The sequence below is a fragment of the Lepidochelys kempii genome, chromosome 20, assembly GCF_965140265.1.
Source record: "Lepidochelys kempii isolate rLepKem1 chromosome 20, rLepKem1.hap2, whole genome shotgun sequence".
Taxonomy (NCBI): Eukaryota; Metazoa; Chordata; order Testudines; family Cheloniidae; genus Lepidochelys; species Lepidochelys kempii.
In genome coordinates, this window is record NC_133275.1 from 20,997,448 (window position 1) to 21,016,199 (window position 18,752).

Here is an 18,752-nt window from a genome sequence, read left to right on the forward strand (position 1 = left end):
AAAGTCATGTTCAATAACATGATTGAATCTCTTTACAAACTCAAGGTAAAACTTGAATGGAACAATAGTGGATTGGATCTGCTCTTGCAGCATGGTTCCTGTATGTCTCATGTGATCTTGCCAAGAGCTAAAGAACATAGCTACTTTATCCATACAAGCTTTGGCAAATGTTTGGAATCCAATAAACATCAAGTTAATGTAGATATTACTGTTGTTTATAGTACAGGAATCTTGGCATTTAGCCATGAAAGCAATATGGTAGTGTGCCTCAGCTTCCCGTTTCTTACAGCACATTAGGCTTGGAATGTCTTTTCCCCTGTGAAAAGTTCCAATACTGTTTACAGGTGTGAAACATTAGTATAACAAGGCCCTTTAACATAAAGTGTGTTCTGATGTATCGCTTTTAACACATTCAAGGGATTTTCCAAAAGATTATGCACATTGTACATTTTTTCAGTTTTTGGTAATAGCAACTCAATAGTTACACAAATTACCATTAGCAATAACAATAAATTCATTGCAAGTATCCATTTACAATCATTTTTGTCATGCCACACCTTCGGCTCAATGCCATTGGGGTTTTGGCATTTTAGGGATAACCTGTGGTTTCCCTTTGCAAAATCAAGTTCTCTTTTTCCTCCTTGTCCTGAAGGATCAAACCCTGATTTTTCTTGCTTAACAGAATTCATTGGCTGATTGGGTGTGCTCTCTTTGCTAACAGCTATTAGCAAGTCTTTTTTCTCCCTGCCAGCCAGGTAATTTGCATTAACACAGACACTAGCTTTTAGATTCTTAGCTGCTACCAATTTCAAGACTGGACACTCATTCTTCCCTTTAGCCCAGGGGTTCTCAAACTGGGGATCAGGACCCCTCAGGGGGTCACGAGGTTATTACGTGGGGGGTTGTGAGCTGTCAGCCTCCACTCCAAACCCTGCTTTGCCTCCTGCATTTATAATGGTGTTAAATTTATTTAAAAGTATTTTTCATTTATAAGGAGGGTGGGGTTGCACTCAGAGGCTTGCTATGTGAAAAGGGTCACCAGTACAAAAGTCTGAGAACTTGTGCTTTAGCAGGATTGGGTTCTTTTCCCCCACACCTTTTTCCTAGAAGGTTGAAAACTGAAACTTCCTGCTTACAGGAATTTGTGTTTACCAACTGCAGACCCTGAAGCAGATTTCTCACTTAGAGAATCAGCATGGAGACATTCCTGTTCCAACACCATTGTCTTCCCAATAAGTTGGCCAAACACAGCCACTTGGTCATAAGGAATTTAAACTGCCCTAACAGCTTTTACTCCACCTGAGACCTTCTCAAAGCTATCCACACTGGATCTTTCAAAAGGAAAGTCAGTGGATCCATTCACAACAGAAAATTTTTGGCTGTTAGGAATTGAAACTTCCTTGATTAAAGCACTTTCACACCCTTCAACCACAGCAAACTGCTTGCACAGGTTACTATGAGGATTTCTTTCTTTAGGAGCTTCTCTAAGCAACATTTCACCCTTCACTGAAATTCTGCCCTTACCCTCTTCACCTAGGACTTTTTCTAGAATCTAAAATCAAAAGGTTTATTCATAAAAGGAAAAATATATAGATGAGAGTTAGAATTGGTTAAATGGAATCAATTACATACAGTAACGGCACAGTTCTTGGTTCAGGCTTGTAGCAGTGATGGAATAAATTGCAGGTTTAAATCAAGTCTCTGGAGTACGTCCACAGCTGGGATGGGTCATTCAGTCCTTTGTTTCAGAGCTTCAGTTTGTAGCGAAGTCCCTCCAGAGGCAGGGCCGGCTCCAGGCACCAGCTTTCCAAGCAGGTGCTTGGGGCGGCATTTAGAATGGGGCGGCAGTCCGTGTCCTGCTGAGGCAATTCGGTGGCAGCTCCGCCACTCTTCCCGCTGCAGTGGCTTTGGGCGGCAGCTCTGCCACTGTTGTGGTGGTGGCAATTCGGCGGCAACTGCTTAGGGCGGCAAAATTGGCAGAGCTGCCCCTGTCCAGAGGTCAGAAGCAGGATTGAAGACAAGATGGAGGAGCTGCAGCAGCAGATTTTTATAGTGTATCTGCCTTCCCTCAATGGGTCAATTCAATAGCTGATGGTCCTTAATGGGCCATCGAGCAAGCTAAGCAGAGCTGACACCAACGTGCCTGGGGTGTCATCCAGAAGCATAGCACACGTTTGAAAGACAGACAGTATAGAGCCAATATTTATGACTTTAAACACAAAAATGATGCATGCATACAGATAGCATAATCATAACCAGCAAACCATAACCTTGTCCTTAGCACCTTACATGACAACCTTTGTACAATATTTGCTGAAAATATATAACAGTGGTTGCAACAGTGATCTATACGGTTACAAATTATGTCAATAACATCACAAGGGGGAATAATTTCTGGCTAAGATATAAGACCGGGTGGTCTTCTCCGTCGATTTCTTGGGACAGGATGGCCCCGATCCCCACCTCCGAGGCATCCTTGTGGAGGATGAAGTCACTGTCAAAGTCCGGGCTATATGGGACCGGCTCCCAGCAGAGGCACTCCTTGAGTGTCTGGAAGGCATCTCCACATTCTTGGATTCACAGCACACGCCGGGGGCTGTCCTTAGTCAAAAGCCCTGTCAAGGGGGCTATGATGGAAGCGAACTGGGGGATGAATCGCTGCTAGTAGCCGGTGAGCCCCAGGAATTGTCACACTTGGTGTTTCATGGTGGGTGGCAGGCAGGTTGCCAGTACTTGAACTTTCCCCACAAGGGGTTTCATCCGTCCTTCCTCTATGGTGTATCTGTATCTTTGGTTGCCTCTTTCCATCCAATGTGGCCCTTTTTTGGACTGGCCGTTAGTCCTGCCTTTCGCAGGGATCTCAGGACCGTGGCTACGTGTTCCAGGTGGTCCTCCCACCAGTGGCTGTAGACTACCACATCATCCAAATACGCCGCTTCATAGTCTTGATGGGGCCGTAGAAGGCAATCTATTAGTCGTTGGAACATCTCCAGGGCCCCATGGAGGCCAAAGGACAGCCAGGTAAATTGGTAAAGTCCCGTTGGGGTGGCGAATGCCGTCTTCTCCTTAGAGATGGGGTCGAGCAGGATCTGCTAGTACCCCTTACTGAGGTCAAGGGTGGTGATGAAACGGGCCTTCCCTAAGCGACCAAGCAGTTCATCCACACGGGCCATAGGATATGCATCGAACCTTGAGATCACGTTGACCCACCGCAAGTCTATACAGAAGTGCCTTGTTCCATCGGGCTTGGGTACCAAGACCACCCGACTGCGCCACTCACTCTGCGATGGCTCAATGACTCCTAGAGTTGGCATGGCCTGTACTTCCTCCTCGACCTCCTGCCACATTCGGTGTGGCAGGGGCCTGGTTGTCTCCCAGATTACCTTCCCCGGTTCAGTCTGAATAGCATGATGGACCAGCGTCATGTAACCGGATAGGACCATAAAGGTTCTCCTGAAAGCCTGCAGGAGACATTAGGCTTGTGCTTGTGCTGCTCCTCCGCGAGCTGGGGGCCTGTGGGGTCCTCTGTCAGGGGTGTGCCGGGACTCAATTCTGGTTCTGGCAGGTAAAGGTTAATTAATAGGCCCTCTCACTCCCACCGTGGTTTCAATAGATTCACATGATATTGCTGGGTCTTCTTGCACCGGTTGGGCTGGTGGACCTCATAGGTGACAGGCCCGAACTTCGGGCCACCTCATAGGGTCCCTGCCAACGGGCCAGCAGCTTTGATTCGACCAATGGTAGGAGGAGCAGGACCTGACCACCTCGCTCAAAGGCACCAACCTGAGCTTCCTGGTCATAGGTTCATGCCTGGGCTTCCTACATGGCTTTTAAGTTCTCGCGTGCTAGGGCTCCAGCCTGAGCGAGGTGCTCCTGGAGCTGGAGGACACACTTCAGGAGGCCCTGGGTTGAAGACGGAGACTGCTCTCATGTCTCCTACTTTAAGTCTAATAGGCCCCACGGGCGGTGGCCATATAGTTACTCGAACGGGGAAAATTTGTTGATGACTGGGGTACCTCGTGGATTGCCAGCAGTAAGGGCGGGAGTAGCTGGTCCCACCAGCCTAGCTTCTCTGGGGGAATTTGCACAGCATCTCCTTTAGGGTCCAACTGAATTGTTCCACCAGCCCGTTAGTCTGTGGGTGGTAGACGGAGGTGCGTAACTGTTTAACTCCCAGTAGCTCGCATACCTGATGCAACAGCTGGGAGGTGAAGTTGGTACCCTGATCCATTAGGATTTCCCGGGGCAGGCCCACTTGAGCGAAGACCTTCACTAGTTTGCTGGCGACGGTTCGGGGGGCAGTGCTCCACAATGGCATGGCCTCGGGAAAATGGGTGGCATAATCAGCAATGACCAGCACATACTGGAATCCCGTGGCACTTCTCAGGAGCAGGCCCACCAGGTCCCTGGCCATCCGCTCAAAGGGCATCTCCACTATGGGCATGGGAACCAAAAGGGCCTTGGGTACCTGTGGGGGAGCCACTAATTGGCACTCCGGGCAGGAGCTACAATAGTTCCTCACCTCCTGGTGAACGCCGGGCCAAAAGAACTGTGTCAAAATCTGGGCGTGGGTCTTTTCATGGCCCAAGTGCCCTGCGGCAGGGATGTCGTGTGCGAGCTTCATTACTGCTCGTCAGTGGCATCGAGGCACCAGCAGCAGGGTCTGTGGTTCTTCTGTGCGGGGATCCCGTTCCACCCGGTAAAGATGGTCATGGCGTAGCTCAAAACAGGACCACTGATTTGCACGATGCGGGTCAATCTCGGCCCCACTGACAGCAGCTAGTTGTTCATAGGCCCAACTAAGGGTGGGGTCTGCTCTTTGGTCACGGCAAAAGTCAGTGTTAAGTCAGAGTTTGACAGCCAGCCCAGGTGGGAGGTCCTCAGATTCCTCAGTCCCTTTCTCGGGGTCCGGGGCCTCCTCCTCCTCTGGTTGGGCCTTGGGGCAATCTCCTTCCAACGGAGAGGTCGAGCGGAGGATCTCCTCAAACACCTGCCAGTCATGCCCCAGAATCACCAGGTAGGCTAGTCGAGGAGCCAGACCGATGACCATCCGTCTTGTGACCCCGGCCACCATTAGCAGGATCCGGGCACTGGGGTAGGGCTGCACGTCGCTGTGGATGCATTGCAGCCGGATTGTCCCCAGGTGGGGGTCGCCCTGGGGCCCCAAGGTCTGACGGATTAGCGTCTGGCCACAGCTCGAATCAATCAGGGCTAGGATTGGGTGGTCCCCAACAACTACCGGAACCATGATCTTAGGGCCTTTGGCAGCCGGGTCTCTTCCACACAGACGTGGCCGAACCTGCAGTCCATCTCAGTGCAGTCACGCTGTAAATGTCCATATTTCCTGCATAAAAAACAGGGCCCAAGTTCCGAGCGATCACCCCGGGTGGGGGCTCCCATCGGACCCCTGGGGGGACTCTGATTGATCCTCGAGACACTCAGCATGGGAGGCACAGATCCTTGTCGAGGTGGGAGTTCAGGGCGTCTGGCCCAAAGCAAGCCTCTTGCCCGTAGGGGAGGCTCCGCACTTTGGTCTGAGTGTCCCCTTTCTTTTCGGGGTTAGGGAGCTCTGGCCCTGGGGGATGCGCTCTGGTAGCTGGCCCCACCAGCGCTTTGGCCACGAGGAAGTCTTCCATCAATGCGACTGTGGCGGCTAGTGTCGCTGGCCGATGGCGAAGCGCCCAGGCCCTTCCTCGCGCCGGGAGGATGTGTATGAACTGTTCTAAAATAATTTGCTCCGTGACCTCATCCGCGGTCCTCCTCTCTGGCTATAGCCACTGCTTGCACGCTTCCTTCAGCTCTTGGGTCTGGTGCCTGTGGGGTAGGTCTGGCTCTGGAACAGCTGCTGAAAGGTTTCTGGGCTGACGTCCAAGGCATCCAGGATTGCTGCCTTTACCTGGCTAGTCCCTTGCATCCTCCGTAGACAGCCCACTGTATACTGTTTGGGCTGTCCTGGTCAAGTATGGGGCCAAAAGAGTGGCCCATTGGCTCACAGGGGTCGAGGGATCATGCCCAGGTTCTCCACCACGTGTAGAGAGGTTAGCTGGGACTCATCTCTCTCTGGGGCAGCAGGGAACATCACCGCCTCACTAAATTCGGGAAGAGGTCTTGCAGGGAATTAGTCCGGCCGTGGGTGTCTTCCTCTGCGACCTTTGTGAGGGCAGAAATAAACATAGTAAGCCCAAGTCCTAGGTCAGGGCGGGGCAATGGTGAGTCAGGCCCTCAGGCAGGAGGAAGGTAACCAGCTGCCATTTCATAGATGAGGATGCCCAGAGCCCACCAGTCCACAGCCTTGTTATAACCCTGCCCAGGGAAAGCAGGCCAGGGTCACTCACCAAATATTTGGGAACCGGAAGGAACCACCTGGTGGCCAGGGATCAGCTAGAGATCAAGCAGCAGACAGGCCCTCCCCAGAGTACCTTGCTGAGGATGATCTCGGGGGCCAGGTATTCCGGGGTCCCACACAGAGTCCAAGTTCAGCCTTTCACCCACTTGGCAAAACCAAAATCCGCCACCTGGAGCCAAAACACAGAGAGGAGAGAAGCTGGATCAGCCCGGGGGCTGTGACAGCAGGAGGGGAAGGGAGGAAGCAGATGACTGATGTATTCTGGCCGTGTTATGTTTCTGGGGGTGTCTTGGCTTTGGGAAGGGGATGGCAGCAGAGAGAGACTTAGACAGGCAGGAGATCACGGCAGGGAGCCAGGAGCCAGCGCTGCGATGGGGACGGGAAGGAGTGGAAGAGGGGCGGCAGCGTCACCTCGATGTAGCCCTGCTGGTCCATCAGGAGATTCTCTGGCTTCAGGTCTCGGTAGATGAGATCCAGCGAGTGCAGATACTCGAAGGTCAGGACAATCTGAACAGCGTAGAACCAGGTGTGAGGTTCACTGCAATGAGGTGGGAGGAGAACGTGGGCATCCCGGGCCAGATCCGCCCCCTTTCAGCCAGCCCAGCACCCTTGGTCCCCTGCCGCCCCCACCTTCATCTTCCTTATAGATCCCCACGCAAGATGCCCCAACCCTTATTGGCCCGGTGGCCCCATCTGCCCAAGCCAGACCACTAGCCCTAGTACACACATCCCACCCACCATTGCTAGACCCCTGACTCCATCCAGCCTGGCAACCCAGGGCAAGCCCCTCCCAGACCAGCGTCTTGCCCCTAGCCTCAATACAGACACCCATGGACCCCCAGCTCCTTCCAGCATGACTCCATCTAGCCTGGCATCTCTGCCACTGACTGTGGCTAATGCTGGCAGAAGACCTCAGCAGCTCTCCCCATGGGGAATCCCTTCCTGACCAGCCCAGCTGGGGATCAGGTCACACCCTGCAGTAGGAGGATCAAAGCCAGCGTCGCTGCAGATGCTGCTAGTGGATAAAAGGTCTAGTTCTCTACTGAACTAAATCCCAAATTTACAGCTGTGGAAACTGAGGCACAGAGTGATTCTCCCCCCTTCCCACAAGGAGTGAATGGCGGAGGCAGGAATAGGATGCAGGAGTCCCGACTCCCAGTCCCTCTGCTCTAAGTGCTAGATCCCACTGTCCTCCCTGAGCCAGGGATACAACCCAGGAGTCTAACCGCCACCCAGCTCTAACCATTAGCAACACTGTCCCCAACATCGGCTCCCGTGGCAACGCTCACCTGAACCTCCCGATCCGCCGTAGGTGGGAGAACATCTCCCCGCCCAGGATATATTCCATCACCATGTATAGATTGGAGTTATCCTAGAAGGAAATGCAGCAGAAACTGAGTGCAAGGCATGGAGCCACTCCGGCCCCCCGTCAGTGCCTGTGACACCGGGATGAAGCTGCTCACCACACCCCTGCTCCTTTATTAGCCCCATCCTTTTCAGGGCACTAACCCCACATGCCTCAAGGGAGCCTGATGCACTGGCCTAGCTTCCCCATAGCACACAATGCAGTGCACCCGCTGTCTGGGCGATAACAGCCTACTACTGCCACCAGCTGCTGCTGTTACTCCTTTGGCTCAAGGGCCAGAGGGGTTGCGCCATGGTGCCGAAGGTCCCAGGCACACACCTGCAGTGGGAGTTGCTGCACAGATGCGGCTGGGGAACAGACTCACTAATGAGAGGGCGCAAGCTTTATTTGCTTGGAATATTTCATACTAGAGCCCTAGAAAATTCAACCCCTCCCCTCCTCTGGTTTAGGGGCAGGGACGGGCGGGGACAAGATGGATTTCCCAGCTGCGATGTCTATGATCAAAGGGGAAACCCAACGTGCCGCCAGGTCGGACACCCCAAAAGAGCAGAAGCAGGAAGTGAAACTTGTCAGAAGCAGAGTGTGAAATTGACCAGGCTGGCTCCATCCTCTCTCAGGGCTGCAAAGTCAAAGAGCAGCCTCCGAAGTAACTCCGCTGAGCCCAACAAAGCCATTCCGCTAGTGAGACCCGACCCGGCTCAGTGATGAGAACATGAGCACTAAGCACCCGTGCACAAGCCAGCGGCGACCGCTGCCCCTGCCCTCGAGCCCTGTATCATTTTCCAGCTAGCCCTGGAAAGAGGGTCCAGCTGGGGCATGGGCACAGCGCCCCATGCTGGATGGTCAGAGACCTTTTTCTGCAGCCACATTAGGAGAGCAGGAGCCAAGAAGAAGAAAGTCACATCCTCACATTCCATCTAAATTATATCAAAACAATGGAATATCGGGCTATTAAGAAGGCTCCTGTCCGAAGAGTGCCCAGCATCACCAGGCAAAGAAACAGATCTTAGGATGCTCAAAGATCACTTAGCAGCAGTGTGGGTGTGAAATCTCTACCTCTTGATTGTTTTCCCTTTCTGGTCTCTGCTTCTCTGTTGTTTATCGGTCTGGTTCTTTGATTGTTTCTGTTATATAACTAATTTTGCCAGGTGTACATCAAAAAAGGTGGCAAGGTGCGCCTGGGTAAAGAATTGCTTCACACTATGTTTGGATTGGTCAGAGAATTATTTTGTAATACTTCAGTAAAATGATGGGTTAAGGTAGAGCTAAGCAGGACTCAAGTTTCACTCTATAAACTGGGGTCCAAAAGGAAGTTCTTGGGAACCAGCTCCAGGACACAGCCCAAGATCAGCGCTACCAGACCTCAACACCCTGCCAAGCACACCGTGCAGAAGCTGGAGTCCCAGGATGACCTGATCCTGACTGGCCAGCAAGGAAAGGTGACCTGCCTTATTGGGAGTGATGGGCATTGTATGAGTAGCATGTGTATTCTCTTCTGGCAACTGTGATGAAGTGGGGGGTTCTCTTGGTTTTTCCTTGTTTTTTTCAATGGTTTGCATGCAGAGGGGGTGGGACTCAGTTTCCCTGCTTGTTACTGGTTGAACGAGGTGATGGGAGAGGGAGTTTCATAGAATCATAGAATATCAGGGTTGGAAGGGACCTCAAAGCAGGACCAGTCCCCAACTAAACCATCCCAGCCAGGGCTTTGTCAAGCCTGACCTTAAACTTCTAAGGAAGGAGATTCCACCACCTCCCTAGGTAACGCATTCCAGTGTTTCACCACCCTCCTAGTGAAAAAGTTTTTCTTAATATCCAACCTAAACCTCCCCCACTGCAACTTGAGACCATTACTCCTTGTTCTGTCATCCGCTACCACTGAGAACAGTCTAGATCCATCCTCTTTGGAACCCCTTTCAGGTAGTTGAAAGCAGCTATCAAATCCCCCCTCATTCTTCTCTTCCGCAGACTAAACAATCCCAGTTCCCTCAGCCTCTCCTCATAGGTCATGTGTTCCAGTCTCCTAATCATTTTTGTTGCGCTCCGCTGGACGCTTTCCAATTTTTGCACATCCTTCTTGTAGTGTGGGGCCCAAAACTGGACACAGTACTCCAGATGAGGCCTCACCAATGTCGAATAGAGGGGAACGATCACGTCCCTTGATCTGCTGGCAATGCCCCTACTTATACATCCCAAAATGCCATTGGCCTTCTTGGCAACAATGGAATATTGTTGACTCGTATCCAGCTTCTCGTCCACTGTAACCCCTAGGTCCTTTTCTGCAGAACTGCTGCCGAGCCATTCGGTCCCTAGTCTGTAGTGGTGCATGGGATTCTTCCATCCTAAGTGCAGGACTCTGCACTTGTCCTTGTTGAACCTCATCAGATTTTTTTTGGCCCAATCCTCTAATTTGTCTAGGTCCCTCTGTATCCTGTCCCTACCCTCCAGCATATCTACCTCTCCTCCCAGTTTAGTGTCATCTGCAAACTTGCTGAGGGTGCAGTCCACGCCATCCTCCAGATCATTTATAAAGATATTGAACAAAACTGGCCCCAGGACCAACCCTTGGGGCACTCCACTTGATACCGGCTGCCAACTAGACATGGAGCCAGTGATCACTACCCATTGAGCCCGAGGATCTAGCCAGCTTTCTATCCACCTTATAGTCCATTCATCCAGCCCATACTTCTTTAATTTGCTGGCAAGAATACTGTGGGAGACCGTGTCAAAAGCTTTCCTAAAGTCAAGGAACAACACGTCCACTGCTTTCCCTCATCCACAGAGCCAGTTATCTCGTCATAGAAGGCAATTAGGTTAGTCAGGCATGACTTGCTCTTGGTGAATCCATGCTGACTGTTTCTGATCACTTTCCCCTCCTCTAAGTGCTTCAGAATTGATTCCTTGACATGCTCCATGATTTTTCCAGGGACTGAGGTGAGGCTGACTGGCCCGTAGTTCCCAGGATCCTCCTTCTTCCCTTTTTTAAAGATGGGCACTACAGTAGCCTTTTTCCAGTTGTCCGGGACTTCCCCCAATCACCATGAGTTTTCAAAGATAATGGCCAATGGCTCTGCAATCACATCCACCAACTCCTTTAGCACTCTCGGATGCAGCGCATCCGGCCCCATGGACTTGTGCTCGTCTAGCTTTTCTAAATAGTCCCAAACCACTTCTTTCTCCACAGAGGGCTGGCCACCTCCTCCCCATGCTGTGCTGCCCAGCGCAGTAGTCTGGGAGCTGACCTTGTTCGTGAAGACAGAGGCAAAAAAAGCATTGAGTACATTAGCTTTTTCCACATCCGCTGTCACTAGGTTGCCTCCCTCATTCAGTAAGGGGCCCACACTTTCCTTGACTTTCTTCTTGTTGCTAATATACCTGAAGAAACCCTTCTCGGTACTCTTTACATCTCTTGCTAGCTGCAACTCCAAGGGTGATTTGGACTTCCTGATTTCACTCCTGCATGCCCGAGCAATATTTTTATACTGTATCCTGGTCATTTGTCCAATCTTCCACTTCTTGTAAGCTTCTTTTTTGTGTTTAAGATCAGCAAGGATTTCACTGTTAAGCCAAGCTGGTCGCCTGCCATATTTACTATTCTTTCTACTCATCGGGATGGTTTGTCCCTGTAACCTCAATAAGGATTCTTTAAAATACAGCCAGCTCTCCTGGACTCCTTTCCCCCTCATGTTATTCTCCCAGGGGATCCTGCCAATCAGTTGCCTGAGGGAGTCAAAGTCTGCTTTTCTGAAGTCCAGGATCCGCAATTCTGCTGCTCTCCTTTCTTCCCTGTGTCAGGATCCTTAACTCAACCATCTCATGGTCAGTGCCTCCCAGGTTCCCATCCACTTTTGCTTCCTCTACTAATTCTTCCCGGTTTGTGAGCAGCCGGTCAAGAAGGGCTCTGCCTCTAGTTGGTTCCTCCAGCACTTGCACCAGGAAATTGTCCCCTACACTTTCCAAAAACTTCCTGGATTGTCTGTGCACCGCTGTATTGTTCTCCCAGCAGATATCAGGGTGATTGAAGTCTCCCATGAGAACCAGGGCCTGCGATCCAATAACTTCTGTGAGTTGCCGGAAGAAAGCCTCGTACACCTCATCTCCCTGGTCCGGTGGTCTATAGCAGACTCCCACCAGGACATCATCTTTGTGGCTCACACTTCTAAACTTAATCCAGAGACTCTCAGGTTTTTCTGCAGTTTCATACTTGAGCTCTGAGCAGTCATACTGCTCCCTTACATACAGTGCAAGTCCCCTACCTTTTCTGCCCTGCCTGTCCTTCCTGAACAGTTTATATCCATCCATGACAGTACTCCAGTCATGTGAGTTATCCCACCAAGTCTCTGTTATTCCAATCACATCATAATTCCTTGACTGTGCCAGGACTTCCAGTTCTCCCTGCTTGATTCCCAGGCTTTGTTGTTTGTTGTTACAGAGGACCAGGGATGGAACTTGGGACCCCGGCCAATGGCCTGGAGAATGGATACCCCAGTGACTGGTGACCTGGTGACCAGGAGGCCCAGCTCAGGAGTCACAGCTGGCTCTGGCCAGAGGGAAGACAATGGGCTGTGAAGAGAGGACCCGGGTCACCTGACCAGGCAGTTCCAGCCAGAGGGGGCCAAAGGAGGGCTGAGAGGAGAGGAGGCCCAGGGAACCCTGCTTACCAGGAGAGAAGACAATGGACAGAGGCGGGGCTTGGAGGAAGTGATATCAGATGCCCAGCTGGGAAGCAGGGGGCCTCGGGACTGGAGAGAGAGAGCAGGCAGAGCTCACCTCGATGCAGGCGAGACTTGGATGTGCTGTGCTGGGGGAGGGCAGGCCTGAGGGCCCTGAGAGTTTCCTATGCTGTGTTCAGACGCTCAATAAACCCTCCTGTTTTACGCCGGCTGAGAGGCGCTCCAGTCTAGAGAACAGGGTTGCATTATTCCCTCTGGGAGTGGAGGCCCCGGGGGTCCAGAGCCAGTGGACTCCCTGAGGGGGCCCCCGGTGAGAGACAGGTGTGCTAAGGCTCAGAGAGGTGCGGTTCCAGGAGAAGGAGGGGCTTAACCCCGAGAGAGACTGGATCCCCGAGAAGGGCTGTCGCACTGAAGGGGTTCCCCCCAAGGCCTGCACGGGGCCAAGAGTGGGCACGACCTGTGAGTCCGTGACAGTAACTGTTAATAAACAGAGGTTAAGGATATTTCTGTGTGAAGCTCTTTCACTGGTAAAACACCCTGCAAACCCGCAGAGTGTGAGGAGTCGCCCTGAGCCCATGGAAGGGTGAGGGTGGGTGCTTAAATTAAGAGGGTTACCCCTTGAGCCCCAGGACTAGTGTAAAGGTGGGTGCCCAAGAGTGTACGGAGAACAATGCCTGAACCCTGCTGTCTCTAAGGGGACGAAGGGAGCTCAGCCTTGGCAGCGTAGCCCATCCTTGGTCTCCCTGCTCAGGCAGTTCTGGTCTGCATGACATGGGCCTTCCTGACCCTCTACCAACTAAACAGGCCCCAACACCCTAGTGGTACCTTGATAGGGCCCAGTCAGCACGTACCAGGACAGACTCCTAGCTCAGAGGGGTAAATCCAGAGCAGTCACATTGATTTCAACAAAGTTCTCCCATATTTACACCCGCGGATTCAGGTATTTATTTTACGCTGTCATAGGAGAAGCGATTGGCTCAGCGAGCCAGCCTGTGTGACAGCAGCCGCTAGCCCCAGTGCCACTGTGTCACCCGAGAGCTACACAGAACTGAGCAGGAGTGACATTTCCATTGTAGCAGCTTCCACAGACAAGGGGCCAAGATCAAAGCTATTTAACCCTAGAATGATGAGGGGCCCCAAGAAAACGACTCTGCCAGCACTGCCTGCTGCTAACACGCCCTTCACCCTAGCCTCCAGGCTCCCGCAGGGGCTGCAATTTATCCTGCAGCCTCCTCTGAGCTGAGAACTCTTCCTCGCTACAACCCACTAATCTCAGGCTGACAGACAGGAGACAGATCTCCCTTCAGAGCCAGCCCCTCTTTAATCAGACCAGCCACAGCTCTAAGGCACAACTACTTTTGCTCTCCCTCCTACACACAGAGTGTAGCTCACAGGCCCCAAGATCCAGGTTCAGGGAAGAGGTTCCAAGCCCCATCGCTGGGGCCTGAATTTTAGCTTTCACAGAAACTCCATCAGGAGGAAACGATCCCACGTGATGGTTTCAAAGTCTCCACAAAGCCAATTTTGCATGAAGTTAAGTTAGGACTTCCTCTGAGACTCCCCTGCAAGCCAGACCTCATGCCCTAGGGCCAGCGCATGGGAGCCGGAAACTGAAACTGACTAGGAACGAAAGCAAAACTGACCAGGTTGCGGGGGGAAGCATCACTGTTCAAAACCTGGAGTCAAAAGCAGAACAGAAGAGAGTGAAAAAGGGGAATGATCCAAACTGATTTTTCTTAGCTCCAAACTTGTCACGCCAGGAAGGTTTGTTCTCAGGATACAAGAGATGCAGACTGTGCCCTTCGACCCCTTCAGCACAACTTTGGTTTTAAATAGGAAATAAATCAAGGGGATTGTGGGAGTCAGGGGCAGACAGAGCCCAGGGCCGGGCTGGCAAGCGAAGGACAGCTACTTTGAAAGAATACTCTAGCTTGACGAGGAATGGAAAGTTGACGGCCTGGAGGATCCGTTTCTCGTTGAGGGGGTGCTCAATTTGTTTCAGCTTCACTACCTGGGAGAGAAAAGGAAGTAGCAACATCAGATCTTCCTCTGCTGGCACAGCACCCCCTATGCCTCGCACGCACTCCCCTCTCCAGCATCCCCACGCAGGATTCAGCCCCAAATCTCTCCCCCGCACTGGGGAGTCCACGGCCCCAGGGCAGATCTCTACGGCAGCCCCCAGTGTCTTACCTTCTGCTTATCCAGGATCTTCATGGCATAGTGATTCTCGGTCTCTTTGTGTTTCACCAGCATCACCCTCCCAAATGAGCCTGTGCCCAGGGTCTTGATTCGATCAAACTGATCCAAACTGGCTGTGTTCTGGAAGGGGGAAAACAAATGTGATGTGGGGCCAGACTGGTCCTGGGGGCATCAGGAAGGAACCTGCTCGCGACAGTGGGATTTGCACTGCAAGACCGGCGGGGTCTTTACTGACCATGAGGGGCTCAGAGCTTCGGTTTTTATAGCTCACCAGAAAGGCAGCCCCTCCAGGGTCAGCACTGACTGTGATGGGAGAGCGCTCCCTACTGAGCCCGCCACTCCCTGCAGCACAGCACCCGCTAGCCCCGCACTGGGGTTGTTCTTGAGAACATTGATATGAAGACAGAAAAGGAGGACTTGTGGCACCTTAGAGACTAACAAATTTATTTGAGCATAAGCTTTCGTGGGCTACAGCCCACTTCATTGGATGCATGCAGTGGAAAATACAGTGGGGAGATTTTATATACACAGAGAACATGAAACAATGGGTGTCACCATACACACTGTAATGAGAGTGATCAGGTAAGGTGAGCTATTTCCAGCAGGAGAGCAGGGGAAGGGGGGAACCTTTTGTAGTGATAATCAAGGTGGGTCATTTCCAGCAGTTGACAAGAACGTGTGAGGAACAGTGGCGGGGGGGAGGAGGGGAGGGAGGGGGGGAATAAACATGGGGAAATAGTTTTACTTTGTGTAATGACCCATCCACTCCCAGTCTTTATTGAAGCCTAAGTTAATTGTGTCCAGTTTGCAAATTAATTCCAATTCAGCAGTCTCTCGCTGGAGTCTGTTTTTGAAGTTTTTTTGTTGAAGAATTGCCACTTTTAGGTCTGTAAGCGAGTGACCAAAGAGATTGAAGTGTTCTCCAACTGATTTTTGAATGTTACAATTCTTGACATCTGATTTGTGTCCATTTATTCTTTTACGTAGAGACTGTCCAGTTTGACCAATGTACATGGCAGGGGGCATTGCTGGCACATGATGGCATATATCACATTGGTAGATATGCAGGTGAACGAGCCTCTGATAGTGTGGCTGATGTGATTAGGCCCTGTGATGGTGTCCCCTGAATAGATCTGTGGACACAGTTGGCAACGGGCTTTGTTGCAGGATAGGTTCTGGGTTAGTGGTTCTGGTGTGTGGTGTGTGGTTGCTGGTGAGTATTTGCTTCAGGTTGGGGGGCTGTCTGTAAGCAAGGATGGGCCTGTCTCCCAAGTCCCTTTCCCCTCTGGGCCTCAGTTTCCCCATCTGTGCCATGATGTTAATGACACAGGGTGTGCGGGAGGACTAGCAAAGTGACAGTGCTGCAGAGGGACCAGCAGCTCTGCCTCAGGAATTACCCACAACCACCCCAGGCGGGATTTCCAGAGGGGACAGACCCAGGGCACTGGGGCACTGCGCTCAAGCGCAGACAGCAAATGGAGGCCCTTTGAACAGGGTCCCTGTTAGCACAACCCCCCTGGGAGCCAATCTGGGGCTGGGCTGGGCGACCGCACTGGAGCCTTGGAAGGAGGATGCGGGAGGGGGAGACAGCCTGGATCAGGAGGATCTGGATCTCTCAACCATGGTTAGTGTCCCCCTCCCACAGCAGAGAGGAGTCGAAACTACAGAGTTCTTGGCCCTTCAGTTACCAGAGGGCAGATTGGTGGGGGTAAGAGGGGCAGAAGAGCAACATGGGTCCACTCAGCCCTGCCCCCCAGGAGCAAAAATAACCCCAGACCCTCAGCGGAGGCTGTGTGGCAAGGTGGAAAGAGATCCAGGGGGTGACTGCCAAGTAATCAGCCTGGGGCTGCAAAGGCCTTGATTAGGCGGCGGTGGGGGGTGATCTGGGTTGGGGGCACAGTACCTGGGAGGGGTTCTCCCATTTCTTGAGGAAGTCTTCTTTGGCTTTGGCTAGGAACTCCTTCACTGTAAGGGAAAGAGAGAGGGAGCAGCATGAGGAGTCAGGAGGGGGGGCACCCAGCCTGGTGGACAAAGCTCCCCTTTCAGCCCCACCCCAGCTCAGCGAAGAGGCACACAGTCACAACAGGGCCAGGGATTTTAAGCGTATCAGCAGGATGGCGGTGCCTGATTGGCTACAAAGGGCAGCTCAGCTGAGGATTGGCGAGAGAGAGATCCATGCGGGTGCGCTCCCGCAATACCGCCACCCCCGTGCCTGCCCCTAGACAGACCGAACAGTCCCGTCAGGGAGGGCTAATGCACTTGTGCCTCTATCCCCCCACTTGGGGTGCCTGTTCCACGCCCCTCGACACACAACCTGCACCCCACAAGGAGACACTCGTACAACCCTCCAGTCAAAGGACGTTAAGATGCGTGGATCACGTTGCCCTAATGGGAGGATACAGGATCTACTACTGCTGCCAGCAAAGGGGGGTGAAGGGGAAGGAGATTCCCCCTTAGCTCAAAGGGCAGAGGCCTGTGTGTAGCCTTCTCTCAACCATGCAGGCCTCACAGATCAATGACACCAACAGCCCACAAGGGGGTGCTCCACACACACACAAACACCCATGAAAGTCACAAACCCCAGTTGGGCTTTGCCCACAAAGGGGTTAAAACAACCTGCCAAAGCCACAGCAGCAGCCTGGGACCAACCAAGTGTCCCACTCTCTGGCATCCAGCCAGGTGGACCTTCCTTCGCCAGCCGGGCTCCCTGTCCTTGCTGCCAGATCCCAGAACCATGGGAGGGAGGAAGCGGGATGAGGGTTGGAGCAATCTGCAGCATCTGGAGGGATATTTGGTACTGAGAGCCCCTTTTATCTTCGCTGCCTCCTGCTGCTCCCAACAGGGACAAGTCCCGCAGCTCTTAACAGTGCAAGAGATGCCCACGGGATTTGAATGGCTGCAGCAGCGAGGCCAAGCACAGAGCAGCAGCAGGGGACTGGCTTTGAACCCAGAGCTCACCCCTGCCCCCACCATCACAGGAAGTCTCCCCCACACCGGAGGTGCATAAAGTTAATTGCCTCCACCGGGGATCATTGGTGCTGAGACGCCAGGGAGGGGACAAGCTCAGAGCCTAGATCCAGATGTGGGTGCTGCAGTTCTTGGGGGTCACAGATGCACAACCCAGGAGTCAACTCCCTGCCACCCCACTCTCTCCATTACAACCCACTCCCTTCCCAGAGTTGGAGACAGAACCCCAGGAGCCCCCCACTTTAATCACTAAATAGCAACACTTCTGTGGAAACCCGGCATCACTGCGCTCTAATCCTGTCATCCCTGCCCTAAAGAAAGGGCTGAGAAATGGGCCAGGCAAGGGCCTGAAATGCACCAGCGAAGCAGGACGACATCTTATAGATGTGACTGATTCACTGCTGGAGGGAAGGAGACCAAGACCACACCCAGGGGGGCAGATTGTCCAATTACCACTCCAGGTAGAGGGACTTCCAGCTCAGCCGCACCCTCAGGCAGCCAAAGGGGAGGAGACAAGCACCCACTGCCCTCACACTGTTGCAGCCCACTGCTAGCCGAGCCCTGGGCTCCCCCTCTCAGTTCTGCCAATGCCCTTCAATCCCAACTCGGTTGCATGTGGCTCTTTTGTGGCCCTGGCAGGTCACTATGTCAAAAGCCCCCCACCTCCCCGGAAGGGGCAAGTCAGACCCCTGGGAAATGGTGGGGTTTACGGTCCAGTCTGGCTCCTGTGATGTGATGTTTGTTGGTGTGAAGGATAAAACCTCTCCCAGCTGCAGCACGTCTGCTGCTTGACACCGCAGAACCTGGTCCGTCCTCTGGCTTTTCGGACGAGAATTTGGGGCCCCTTGAAGATCTTTGGGGGGGGCGTGTCCCCTTTGCACCCCCAGGAACTCCCTACAACACAGCCCCATGCCAGGGGCACAGGGACGGCAGTTAAAGGCTCTTGCCACTGAGCCCGAATTCCAATAATCCAACACATAAATGTCCAAAGGAAAATGGCTTGGGGTTCTGTCAGGCCTGGTCCGTGGCTGTGGCCTGACGCTGGAGGCTGTGACTGGGGGGGGCGGGGGGCGCCCTGGGACTGGCTAGTAAAATGGTGTGGTCTGTCACCTGCTCCTGTGATGGGCGGAGGAGGGTGGGATCGGGATCTGTGAACCCCGCCCCCCCGGAAGTGAAAGATTTCCTGGCCCGCCGCCCGCCACCC

At 52.8% G+C, this 18,752-nt stretch overlaps 1 pseudogene; it reads right to left on the bottom strand.

Annotated features, from left to right (window-relative positions):
• Positions 1 to 6,222: 6,222 nt before the first annotated feature.
• Positions 6,223 to 18,459, bottom strand: LOC140901069 (cAMP-dependent protein kinase catalytic subunit alpha-like; annotated as a pseudogene).
• Between the last annotated feature and the right edge of the window lie 293 nt (positions 18,460 to 18,752).